The sequence below is a fragment of the Vidua macroura genome, chromosome Z (assembly GCF_024509145.1).
Source record: "Vidua macroura isolate BioBank_ID:100142 chromosome Z, ASM2450914v1, whole genome shotgun sequence".
Classification (NCBI taxonomy): Eukaryota; Metazoa; Chordata; class Aves; order Passeriformes; family Viduidae; genus Vidua; species Vidua macroura.
In genome coordinates, this window is record NC_071611.1 from 66,485,707 (window position 1) to 66,498,418 (window position 12,712).

The window sequence follows — 12,712 nt, forward strand, 5'->3', positions numbered from 1 at the left end:
GCGGAAGGAAGTTGCGGAAGGAAGTTGCGGAAGGAAGTTGCGGAAGGAAGTTGCGAAGGAAGTTGCGGAAGGAAGTTGCGGAAGGAAGGAAGGAAGTTGCGGAAGGACGGAAGGAAGTTGCGGAAGGAAGTTGCGGAAGGAAGTTGCGGAGAGAGAAGGAAGGAAGAAGGAAGGAAGGAAGGAAGGAAGGAAGGAAGGAAGGAAGGAGGAAGGAAGGAAGGAAGGAAGGAAGGAAGGAAGGAAGGAAGGAAGGAAGGAAGGAAGGAAGGAAGGAAGGAAGGAAGGAAGGAAGAAGAAGGAAGGAAGGAAGGAAGGAAGGAAGGAAGGAAGGAGAGGAAGGAAGGAAGGAAGGAAGGAAGGAAGGAAGGAGAAGGAAGAAGTTGCGGAAGGGAAGTTGCGGAAGGAAGTTGCGGAAGAAGGAAGAGAAGGAAGGAAGGAAGGAAGGAAGGAAGGAAGGAAGGAAGGAAGGAAGGAAGGAGAGAAGGAAGGAAGGAAGGAAGGAGGAAGGAAGGAAGGAAGGAGGAGGAAGGAAGGAAGGAAGGAAGGAAGGAAGGAAGGAAGGAAGGAAGGAAGGAAGGAAGGAAGGAAGGAAGGAAGGAAGAGAAGGAAGGAAGGAAGGAAGGAAGGAAGGAAGGAAGGAGGAAGGAAGGAAGGAAGGGAAGGAAGGAAGGAAAAAGAGAGAGATGAACTGAAAAGAATATCCCAGAGCAAGCAGCAACATCAGCAGCAAGGTTTAATCCAAGGTCTTGCAAATGCTGTCACTGGTTTGGGGGGTAGTAGTGAATTCTAGCAAAGAGAACAATAATAAAATAAATTTTCTCTCTGTGAGAGACAAAAGAGAAAACCCACCTCAGCTTCTATATGCTCTTGACTCAAACCCCAAATCAAATTTTGGAATGAAGTTCATGACATTATGTGCCCACAGAGTCATAGACCTGCAGTACCTTCAGTGTGAAGTGCCTGTGAGAGAACCTAAGTGGTTGCATAAAAATAATGAGATATTTTCGGTTTATAAATTTGTGCTGTTGTCAGAAATAAAAGAATCAATGAACCTCGACTGCAAAAGTAATTTTTACTCCAGTTTGGATTAATACACTACCTACCATTTGAATTCCCTTAATTGCAAAATGCACCAGCAAATTTATAGATATGTACACACGTATTGTGTGCATTACTTTTTACATCTCGCAAAAATAAATCAGAAGCAGGGAAATTGTATATTTGTAGGTTTTTGTCAATAAATTTGTTCTTCGCTTGAGGTCTTGGTACACCAAATTGCAGCCTGAAGCAAAGTTTTGTGGTCTGGGAATAGTTATAAATCCCTAAAATTATGGTTTTGTAATGGAAACCATGACAGACCCTTAATTATAGCAGTAAGAACATGAGATTTAGCAATATATATGAATATATCTCCTTGGAAAATATAATTGCAAAACAATTAGGCATTAGGCTGCCTGTCCTACCAACTCTTTCTCCCCCACAGGAGAAAGTTGAAAGTGGTATTAATTTTAAATCACCTGGAAAGAATCATGCTGGGCCTGCAGCACAGCATCACATCGTGTGTCCTTGCAAGGTTCCACTGGCTTTGGGGCACTGGGCTGCAGACAGAGATGTCCCTGTCCATCTGAAGCGGGGAGGCCCACTCAGGGCTGCTTGGCCACCAGGTTTTTGGCTGCTGCTTGTGGCATCTGGAGCATTTTCTCCCTGTCACCAAGCTGTGGGGCACAGCACCAGTCACCCTGGCTATTGGAGACCACCATGTCTGATCCCTCATGGGTCAGACAAAGCTCTGTTCTTCTCCTCATGCTAACAGGTTGTTCTGGTTTGAAAGCAAAACCAGTGAGAGACTCCAAGTCAGAAATATAAATTATTAGGAAAAGGGAAAAGAAACAAAATACATGCAATAATACAAAAGGAAAACCACAGACAGAGTCAGAATACAACCTAACACCCTTTTGGTCAGGGTGTTGGTAGCAGTCCAAACTGGAATGGCTGCAGTCCTCCTGGAGTGGCAGATGTGGTTCTGTTGGAGCAGTGATCCTGTTAGAAGCGTGTAGTCTTCCTCTGAGGTCCAGTGGAAAACCCCAGCTCTTCCTTTGGAACCAGTGGAAAGACTGCCTCTGATGTCCCCAAGACCCAGATTATATCCAGTTATGAATGCTTGGCTCCTCCTCTGGCAGAGCATCTCACAATGGGATGTTATAGCTCTTGTCAGTCACACAGTGACATTCAATAGCCCATTATCAGCAGATGTCCTCCCTGAGAGAGGATTGGATGTGGAAGAGATAAAGAAAAACTGCTCACTAACAGAAGACAACTGGTACACAGATGGTAATGGAATACATCTTGCTTTTCAATCTGGACACAGGTCACTCTCAATAAACTACTGTGTCTAATGTCAGATGCCAGAGGTATTTCCTTGGGGCATATGTTCCAGAATGTCATTCTTACTGCTGGTTTGAGCTGAGAGAATATGAAATGTACAAAGGTCACCTTAATCTGGACTGATAAAATCCAGTCAGGAGATGAGACAACATACTTAGGAAACTGAGTTTCACGGATTCAAAAAGTGAGGGAATACTGTAACTCTCCCTGGATATGACTAGTTTAGTTTCCTGGGCATGCTTACATGCTATTTCTCAACACCCCAAAAAGCCTCCACCATGGAAATTCCAGTGCTACCCACTTTTCTTTGGTTGCTGGGCAGGGTCCACATCCTGACTAATTGCGTGGAAAATCCTAGCAGGGCTGGTGTCCGGCTCCTTCCTGTGCAGCTGTCCTCAATCAACACCTGTGCAGCTCCAGTACCATGACCAGTCCAGCCAAATTTCCCTTCCAGTCACTCCTTGGATTGCTTTCAGGTTTCATCAGGACAAAGGCAGAATTCTGCCTACAGCTTTGCAGGGCAGCATGATGAAGACACTGAACAGTGTCTGCCTGTTCTTCTTTTTGTCTTGGTATTTGGGATGAGGTGGAGAACATATCCACAGAGGACTAACTGCTGGCAGTGCAGAGCTCTGTGCAACCCATCCTTTTGTTCTTTCTCCCTTCTTTTCATGCTTCTGACCACCTGCCATTCCCATCACATATTTTCACACTGGTCCTGAAACCTGCCATAGCCCAACATGAGTATGTAGGATGAAATTTCTGATTATAGTTCTTATTGCCCTTCTTTCCTGTTTTGTCATAACCATTGAGCTGGGAGACATATCCACATCCCCTAAAATTTCTATTTCCCAGCTCCCTCAGGAGAAGTGGCCAGATTTGGGAACTCACCCCCAAGGATGGTCTGTTCATGGCACTGAGCAAGGCAAGCTGTGCCACAGAGAGTTTTACCTGAAAATTCCTACAAATCACAGCTCTCATGGTCCCCTGGGGAGGCTTGGTGTGGGTGGACAGACTCAGAAGAGCACTCCCCTGGCAAAACCATGTTTGTTGCCTAAGGCAGTTTGAATCTGTAAAGTACCACTAAGAAGAGTAGTGCTGTCTTTTTTAGTGAAATTAACAGATTTTGGGCACTCTAACAGAAAATAAGCTTTTGTTTCTGCTTTCTTTATGCCTCCAGTTACTGTAACTACAACAAAATGAGCCTTACACTGTTTAGCCTCAGAAATGTTTATCTTTTCATAGGGAGTTGAAGATCTTGTGTTTAAGCAATGCTCACTTTTTAACTAGCTTGTGAAATATCAAAGTTTCCACCCTAGAGCAGATTTTCCTCATAAATATGTATATTTTGAAGTAACTGCACTCTCTGAGAAGCTTGTGAGGCTGGAAAACTCCTTGTGGGCTGTAAGCTGTCCCACGTCAGACTGAAAGTTAAAAGATGCATCTTTGCTGAACATCAGACAAACTCCTGTGGGCAGCTCAGTTATGCCTTAGGAGTCAGATATCCTTTTCAAAGGCAGACTATTACCCAAAAGTTGTATTTTCCCAAACCAGCAGCAACACATGGTGGCAAGAACAAATCAGACACCACTGACTTTTCAATAGTCAAGTTTTGAGGTGATGACCTAATACCAGATAGAATCTGTCTCAGAGCTGACAGGAAGCTTGCCACTAAATCTGGCGGAAAACTAAAAATTAAGTGTCTCAGGATGTCACTGGCAAAATCAGGACCTATGGAATTCACAGAGGCATAAATAATTTTCAGAATTGTCTCTCTTTTATTAGTGCTAGTCTGGACACTTATAAAAAACATACATAAATAAATGTTTTTATTCCTTTGTGCTGGATTTACATGGGCAAACCAGCAGATTTTCAGGTGCTGCATTGAAAAGGTACTGATGATGGGGATGGGGGAAATAGAATTTTTTCACTGAGGCTGAATATGAAGTCAGTCAGTAGAAGGCCAGTATTATTATTACAGATGTTGTGAAAGCTAAGGAAGATTATTGATGTTTCTTCCTCTAATTAATAGCTTAACTTTTACATTTCAGGATTTGAAATGGATTTTGTATCCTGTTTATATTTTTGACATGCAAAATTACAGTTCAGTTAAAATATTTAATACATTCAAGTAGAAATGCCAAAACCCAATTATATTCATGTAGTGAAATAAAATATATTCATGTCTTGCAATAAAAAAAAAAAATCTATTTTCATCATTTTCTCATAATTTCTGATAAAGAAACTACTGAGAAAATACTATGAGATTGGAGAATATATTAGTAATCAGTAGGAGGGCACTGACAAAGACTGACAAGTTTAATCAATTTGAGTATTAATTAATCAGTAGACTACTGGAAGTGGCTGAAACCTTAGAGTCTAATAAATTCAGTGTATAATATAACATTTTTACATACTTTACAAAAAATAATTTACTAGCTAGAAGAATGAGATTAAAAAAAAAAAACCCACAACTAAAACAACACCCAACCCATGATTTTATATCAACATTTTAGACAGGAAAAATAAAAGTTTTTCCACACTGTGTTTCCACTAAGATGCAGCTCCCTGTCAGCAGCATGGGCAGTCTGTGAATCCTGTAAGAAAGATGAAATTGGCAGGGACGCTCCCAGCAATAATACCACTTAAAGCAATAGTCTTTTTATTCTGCATTATATCCTGAACAAGATATTATGAATTCTGCTCATGTGCCCAAAAAAAAAAAAAAAAACAAAAAAACAAAAAAAAAAAAAAAACAAAAAAAAAAAAACAAAAAAAAAAAAAAAAAACAAAAAACAAAACACCACCGCAGAAAAAACCACAAACAAAAAAAATCCCAAAAACCCACAAACAACCAGTCTATAGGAATGTGGTTTTGTGTGGGTATGAAAAGCCTGAACATCTGTTCCTTTCGCATAATAAATGCAATCACTCCTCCTAGGCCCATGATCTTCCCTCTAGCTCCAACCAGTGCATACAAAAGTATGAAAACATGATTGCTCTTCCCTCTGAAACCAGAGAATATTTCCATTTGGATTTACAGTGCACAGTGAAATAGGAAAAGATGCCTGACCAAAGGAGAGGATGTTCACCTATAAATGCAAGTCTGCCATTCTCTCAAGTGCAGCTTTTCCTGCTTGTACGAGGAGCAGCCTGGACACAAATCCACACATCCTGTCCTGCCTGGCAAGGGTCGTGTCTGTTGGGGCTGCACAGGATTGTTGGAGACTGTTCTGCTTTTTTCTAAATTTACCCTGCAAGGCATGAATAGAAGCTCAGCTGGAGGGGAGAATCTCATTACAGAAAGGAAAGGATGTGCCCAGAGTGGAGCAGCTCCCCTCAGACAGGGGATGGATTTCTTCAGGATGGTGGAAGGGTTGAAATCAGAAGCATAAGCACTGTTATCTGAGAGAGTTGTGAGCAGTTGTGGCTGCTGGCAGAAAGTGACACCCTGCTGTACAGGCAAAGGGAAGAAAATCAAAATATAAGACGGAAGATGCTTGGGATACTCCTGGAACCTCTGTGCTGGCACAGAGATACGCAGATGAGAGGTAGTATTCCCTGGATCTGGTGTTTTGCATGCCAAACCACCACACTGATGACCCCAGTCACAGAAAATGTAGCAGAAAGGAAATAAAAATTGAGCACAATGAAATGTCTGTTACAGATTTGTCTATAGCCTATCACTAGCCCCCCCCTTTTTTTAAGGTCAGATATTTTTAGGTCAGATTTTAAGGTCAGATTTTTAGGTCAGATTTTAAGGTCAGATTTTTTAGTATTGATGAATATGTTCTTCCTTTCTGTTTTAAACAAAACACAAGTTTCTTTGAGGAATTTAAATATGCTTCATTTGGAACACCATTAAGAGCAAAAAATTAGATAATCTCCTTCCCTGCTTCTTTTCACTAGCATTTGCTTAATTCAGGAAACAAGGAAATAACTATGTACATTATTGGCCCTGAAGTTTTGTAGGTAACAATAAAGGCTTTATTACAGAAATAGCAAAACCTGCTATTGGAGAGTACATCTCTTCAAGCACAAAAGGTTTCAGCAAAACAGCTATTTGATTCTCTTTCAGAACACTTCAGTGAGAATATTTTAAATGTTTGTAGATTTGGTATTCATTTAGGGATCCTTGAGAGTTTTCTTCTCTCAGGGCCCAGTATTTCCAAATCATTTATAATTACTTCAGACAGTCCTGATAAATACTGCAAAAGAATTTCAGCCATAACTTACACCTGAAGTAATGTCAGTAATAAAAAATTGATACATATTAATCAGAGATCTCAGGAATGAATTCAGAATCTCACAGAACATGAGCATGTCACTCACAGTGAGGTTAAAACCAGTCACCTGTTTGCAGGACCTGGATTCAATTACTTGATCAAACCCTTTTGCAGGTCTGAGCATCTCTGAAGTCACTGGGACCAAGCAAAGACTTTGGGTCATATTCATAATTCTAGTATTCTGTTGAAAGGAAATTAAATATGTGTGTTGGAGTTTCTGGCTTGTTTGTTTGGTTGGGTTTTTGGGATTTTTTTGCCTAATGAAAACTGTATGCACTCAATCTTTTTGCATATAATAGCCAGAGTTTCAAGAAAATAAAATAATTTGCACTGTAATATTCAGATATGTTGCAGGTAAAGTCTTTGGATTTGTCAGCATGTTCCTCTTCCATTCCAGTTGCAGAAAGCTGAAGTTTCTACCAACATTTGTTATAAATGTTTACAACTTCCTGACAATTGCCTACATAGAGACATTATCTTGCCATTAACCATTCCTACCAAATTATACAGCTGTGAATAAATTTCTGTATTTAAAACATTTAAAACAAGGAAACTAAGTCTCAGGAGACAAAAATAAATTTGTGCGAAAAAAAAAAAAAGAAAAGCATGCATAAACAGAATGTATCAAAAGAGAAATGTAAACATTGATACATGGCAGGAATGAGACAGATGAATATCTCTAGAACATCTCAAAGGAATCAAAATCCAGCAAGGGAGAGAAAATATCAAACAAAAAGTGTAAATCAAACCGAGAAGATCGGAAATTTCTACACAGCAACTTTAGTTCTGGTAGCAGACAGAACTTCAGGCCCCTGGAAGTGCTGCTTTGAACCAATCAATTTTTTAAAACTGATTCTGCTGATTCTTTATTATTAGCTTGAGCTCTGTGTGCACCAATTTTATTTTTGCCTTTTATTCTCTGTGCTCAAGAGAATTTATTTTCATTTCCCAATCCAATAAAGAAAATTGGATTAAGACATCTAATAAAAAAAAGCTTCAAAACTGAAGTTTTCATGAATGTCATAAATAGTAACCTACTTATCTTCTGACATACATAGTGGGGAAAAAAAAAAAGCAAAATGTTTACTTAGGCAGATATGGAAGTCCTGTGTCTATACTTATGTTGTAAAAGTAGCAATTCTAAGAGCACTGTATGAAAAAAAAAAAGGTTAATTTCTATAAAAATATCAATGATTTAATCTCCAGGTGAAGCTTTTTCCTATTATTTGTTTATTAAAGAGGTCTCCCTCTGCTAAGCGGGTTCTAAAAGGATCAAAAATAGAAAGTGGGCAAGGGGGAGGTGGGGGAAGAATAAAATACCTACAGACTAGTTTAACATCTTACAAGAGTCTGACTTGCTTTTGAATTTGTGTTGACAAAAATATTTGCTTTATATTTCCATTTCCTTTGGCTCCAGTGTGGGCTCCAGCATTCACTGCTGGAACCTGGCCTGGTGTCCTCTCCCCTGCCCTCCCCTCCTCCTGAGCCTCGCTGCATTCTGTCCGCCCTTGTTCCTGCCAGCAAATGTCACTACAGCTCCTTCCTCAAGTATGGACCTGCTGGATCTTGCACTCTGCAGTTCTATATTATTAAAATGGCAGGAATCATCCTGGGCTGACCAAGCTCACTGGCAGCTCAGGGCTCTATAGCAAGCAGCACGTCCCTTTGTGATGTGCAGAGGGGACACTGTCAGGAACTGGGATTTTCCAGATTGATGTGAGCTCCCTTTGCCCCTGTTCTGGTATGATTAATGCCACGTACATGCAGGAGAGCAATGTTAGGCTGATGTTACACAACTCACCTCTCTGCAAGGCTCCTTGGCTCAGGATCACATCAGTGTTCTTCACTTGTGTCCTCTGTGGCAAGTAAGGCTTCCTACCCCCAGAGACTCTTAACCACATGTGAAAAGTAATATATGGGCTATTTTATTTATTCATATCCTTAGCATGCCCAGCAGCACTCTTTGCGTGTCCTACTTCAGCTGAAAATATATTATTAGGGGAGAAAATGTGACTGTTCTACACATCTGTTTCATTAAATAATTAATTACATGAACAATGTCAAAGACACTTCAGTGTTCACAAAGGTAGAATTATTGCTCCATTTGGCATTACATTTTCTTTGAAAGATTCTTCAAACAAAAGCTTATCTCACTGCACCAGCAAATAATTTTTGGCTACAAATATTCTTAAAGAGACCTTTTTGATTCATTTTAAAAAAATGTCTGTAAGGAAGCTGATTAGCTACACGAAAAAAATCTTAGGAAATGTCACAAAAGTTCAGTGTCTGAGCAGGAAGTTAGGCACTAACAAAGGTGACAGTGTGTGACATGGCATCAGCTGTAGATGTACTCACCAAGATGTGAGAACTCTAGAGAGTGCTGAAACCAAAGAAACCCCCAGATTTTTTGGCAGTAAAATTATTTTGAGTGGTTTAAAGACAACACTGGAAAGTTAACTGAAGACACCTGTGGAGATCTACCTGGTTACAGTGAATTAACATAATTATTATAAATAGTCATTCACCCCACAACTGCTTCAGGGTTGCTTAATTAAAGTTTGTGAGCAAGCCAGAGACATGGGATTAAAAATGCAAGCAAGGAGAAAAAGAGACAAAGCTCGTTCTACTAAAAAAAAAAAAAAAAAAAAAAAAAAAAAAAAAAAAAAAAAGATAGAATTTTTACTAAATATAGCATCTTGTCTCTACTGGCCTATTCCAAAAGACGATTTACATGATTTCACCAGCAAAGCAGCGTTGGGAACACACAGAAAAGCAGAAATGGAATGTCTGAACATGTCACTACTGCATCAATACTCTTTTTTTTTTTTCATTGTTTCGGCTTTTGTACTTTTGACAGTCAGACAGTAGAATCTGCTCTGCTGTCTCCTCTTCCTCCCTCTTACTGATCATACTTCTTATAAAATTTCAGTGATAATTAGTTTGCTGATTGCATATTCAGAGAAGGAAAATAAAGTGCCCAAGATAGGTACAAAAAATGGTCAATTGAACAGAAAAGCATGACCTTTGCTCACTCCAAATTCCACCTCTTTTGGAAGGTGTTATAATGCTGGAATGCAGCCGTGAAAGAAGTTTACAGTGATGATCAGAGTTTTACTGTGAGAAAAAACACATACACACAAAATAAACCACAATATCACACCACTGAAAGCTAGATATATCCAAATAGCCTCCTGTCTGAAGAGCTCTGGTTTGTTTTATTTTTCCCAGTATGGAGAGATTCTGTGAATCATTGGAAGCGCTGCATTTTCATTTGGAGGTTGACTTTGAACTTGGTAATATCCTGTGGCTGGCATTATGCAAAAATAAGTTATTTCTAGTCATAATCTACCAACAGAAAGAGAGACGAAATCCTAAATTTCTGCCCTCCTGCTCATCTAGCGTGCAGCACAGACTGATTAAAGACTGTGCCAGATGATGCCTGTCCTAATTTGAAATGCCAAGAATAAGATGTTGTGGTCTGACAAACAGATAGGAAGAGTCCACTCAGGTGTAAGAGCTGCAAGCTCATAATCTGTGTCTCTCCTGGTCTGGTAGGGCAGGTTTTCCAGATTACTGCTCTGTACTCATTGGACAGCAAGCACCAAGAAGCACTGAAAAATCTGGCCAGATATGTGAGGATTATAGAGTCAGAAAGTCTGCAGTCATATTGCCATTTTCTGTTCAAAATGAGATGGAAGCTCAAAATAGCTCAGAAATAAAAAATAAGGGAATACTGACAGAAAACACCATCCCAAGTGAAGGGGATCAAGCCTGGTGGAGGAAAGTAAACTGAAAATTGGTTGTTTATTGGCCAGGGTGGAGCTGCTGTGACAAATGTCCAGCTTGGGAAAGCACCACAAGAGAATCAAGGCTGGTGGCTCACTCACTGAGCATTCATTGTGGGGGCTGTGGCTTGTGCAGTATGTGGTGATGTGCTTGAGGAACCTGCAGCTCATCTGTCTGGTAAACTCTTGCAGGTTTTCCAGAATTCCCAAAAATGTAGGAAGCATGTCTGCTTAAGGCATCAGTTATATGGAGTGATAACTTGTGGTTTCAAAGTGATTTCAGCAGCGTGTGAGCAGCCTCCTCTCTCAAGGAGATGCCCTGAGGTCAGCCCAGAGCTCTGGGAGTCTCTGCCTGGACGGGAACCAGGACTCCAGAGGAAAGCAACCATTGAAATCCTTCTTGACCACTCCATTTCAGGGCTAGTAAAGAACTGTACTGATAGCAGGCTGTGTTTAATTACTACCCTAATCACATACTGTTGACTTTTTTTTTAACTGGAAAAAAAAAATCTGACACCTCAGTCAAAGCTGAGGTTAAAGAGAAATATACTGATCCTATAAAAAATGTCCTAAATTAAATATTTTTAAACTAAGCATAGCACCATTGATCAATCATAAGAACTGCAAGCATTTATTGAATCCCCCAAAAACAATGGACTTAAACATGGATATATCTTAATGTCCTTCATCAAAAATATGTTGATTCCACAGCATACAAGCAGTCAGGGAAAAAAACAAACAACAACCAAACAACAGAAAACTCCACAAATGACACCAAAAAGCCTCAACCAAACCAATCAACTAAAACAATCCAAAATAATGGAATAGCAATGTCCAATTCAACAAATGTGATCCCAGTTTATTCTAAAGTATTTTTATTTATTATATATCATTTTTATTTATTATATATTTTATATATTTCTTTAAAATCCAGAGTATTTTTATGGAACCCAACCAAGATTTAGTGCAAATGAATGGCAAGATCCATAAGCTTGCATAGTAATATGAGGATTCTGTGCTGACTTGCTTAGAAGAAAACAGGGATAAAATCCCTGTACACAGTGAATCTGACTAATGCCCAGTAAAATTTATTCATAACTGTTTTTCTGTAAGAACAAACTTACTTCGACATGCCATATAAGGGACTATACAGCCTCTAAAATGCTGAAACGGTGAAAATATTCCTAGGTGTGCAAATAATTCAATTTAAAAATATTTTTCCCCTTTTCTTGTGACATTTAATATAATGGCATCCTGATAGGGTCACTGGGGTGAAAACAGCCTCCATTAATTTATTCATTTAAAAGATATTGACAAGTCTAAGGATGTTTGAGAAAATATGTCCTATAAGATTTTCCAAGGGAAGCGTCTGCATGGAAATTGGATTGCAGAGGTTTGGCAGCTCTTTAGGCACAGGAATCTGTTAATAAGAAATTATTTGTTGATTTTTTTTTTTTTTTTAATTCTGACAACGTGCCCTGCCTTTCTGCTAGGAAAGCAGGAAGATCCCTGAAGTAGGAAGATTACTAGCTGAAGCAGACAGATAATTCCATCTCTTCAGGGTGAACAACAAGCTGTGTAACCAGATATGAACAAGCTGTTTTTTTGCTTGTGCTGAGTATTTCGTGTGTGACTCCATGGAACGCTTCAGGGACACACATTCCCTAATGTTTTTTGGGGTAAAATTCTGGTTAACTATGTAAAATGGAAGAAAAACACCATAACTCTGGCATGAAGGCTAAGCAACTGAGGGTACTGGTGGGGCACGAGGATCCCTGTGGAGCAGTCACCCCACTGACTTTGCTGGTGCCATGATCTGGAACAGCACAAAGTCATGACAGCAATTTCAGCAGAGGAGTTTTTTCCTGCTAGGAAAGCAGAAAAATCTGGCTACCAGTATAGCTGAAAGTGTTTTAGGGATGATTATAACTATCCCTTGTTTATTAAAAAGGCTGTTCCGTTATATATTACTAAGATTATATTTACAGAAGAGGTACCCTCGTTTCCTGGCTCTCTGCACTATAATTAATCTCCAAAAGAGGCAAAAATTTGCAATGAATTCTGAAGGGTTCCTCTCACCATGTTCTTTTGTCAGCCATTTTCCTGTTAAAATAAAGGAAAAGGAAGATTTTCACTTTAGGCAGTGGGTCTAGAAATGAGGAAGAAAAGGCTGAGGAGGGTAAAACCATATGTGGGTTCAGAGCTCTCCAGTGTATATTTTGGAAGAAGACCTATGTGTAGTATGAAGGTTTGCAC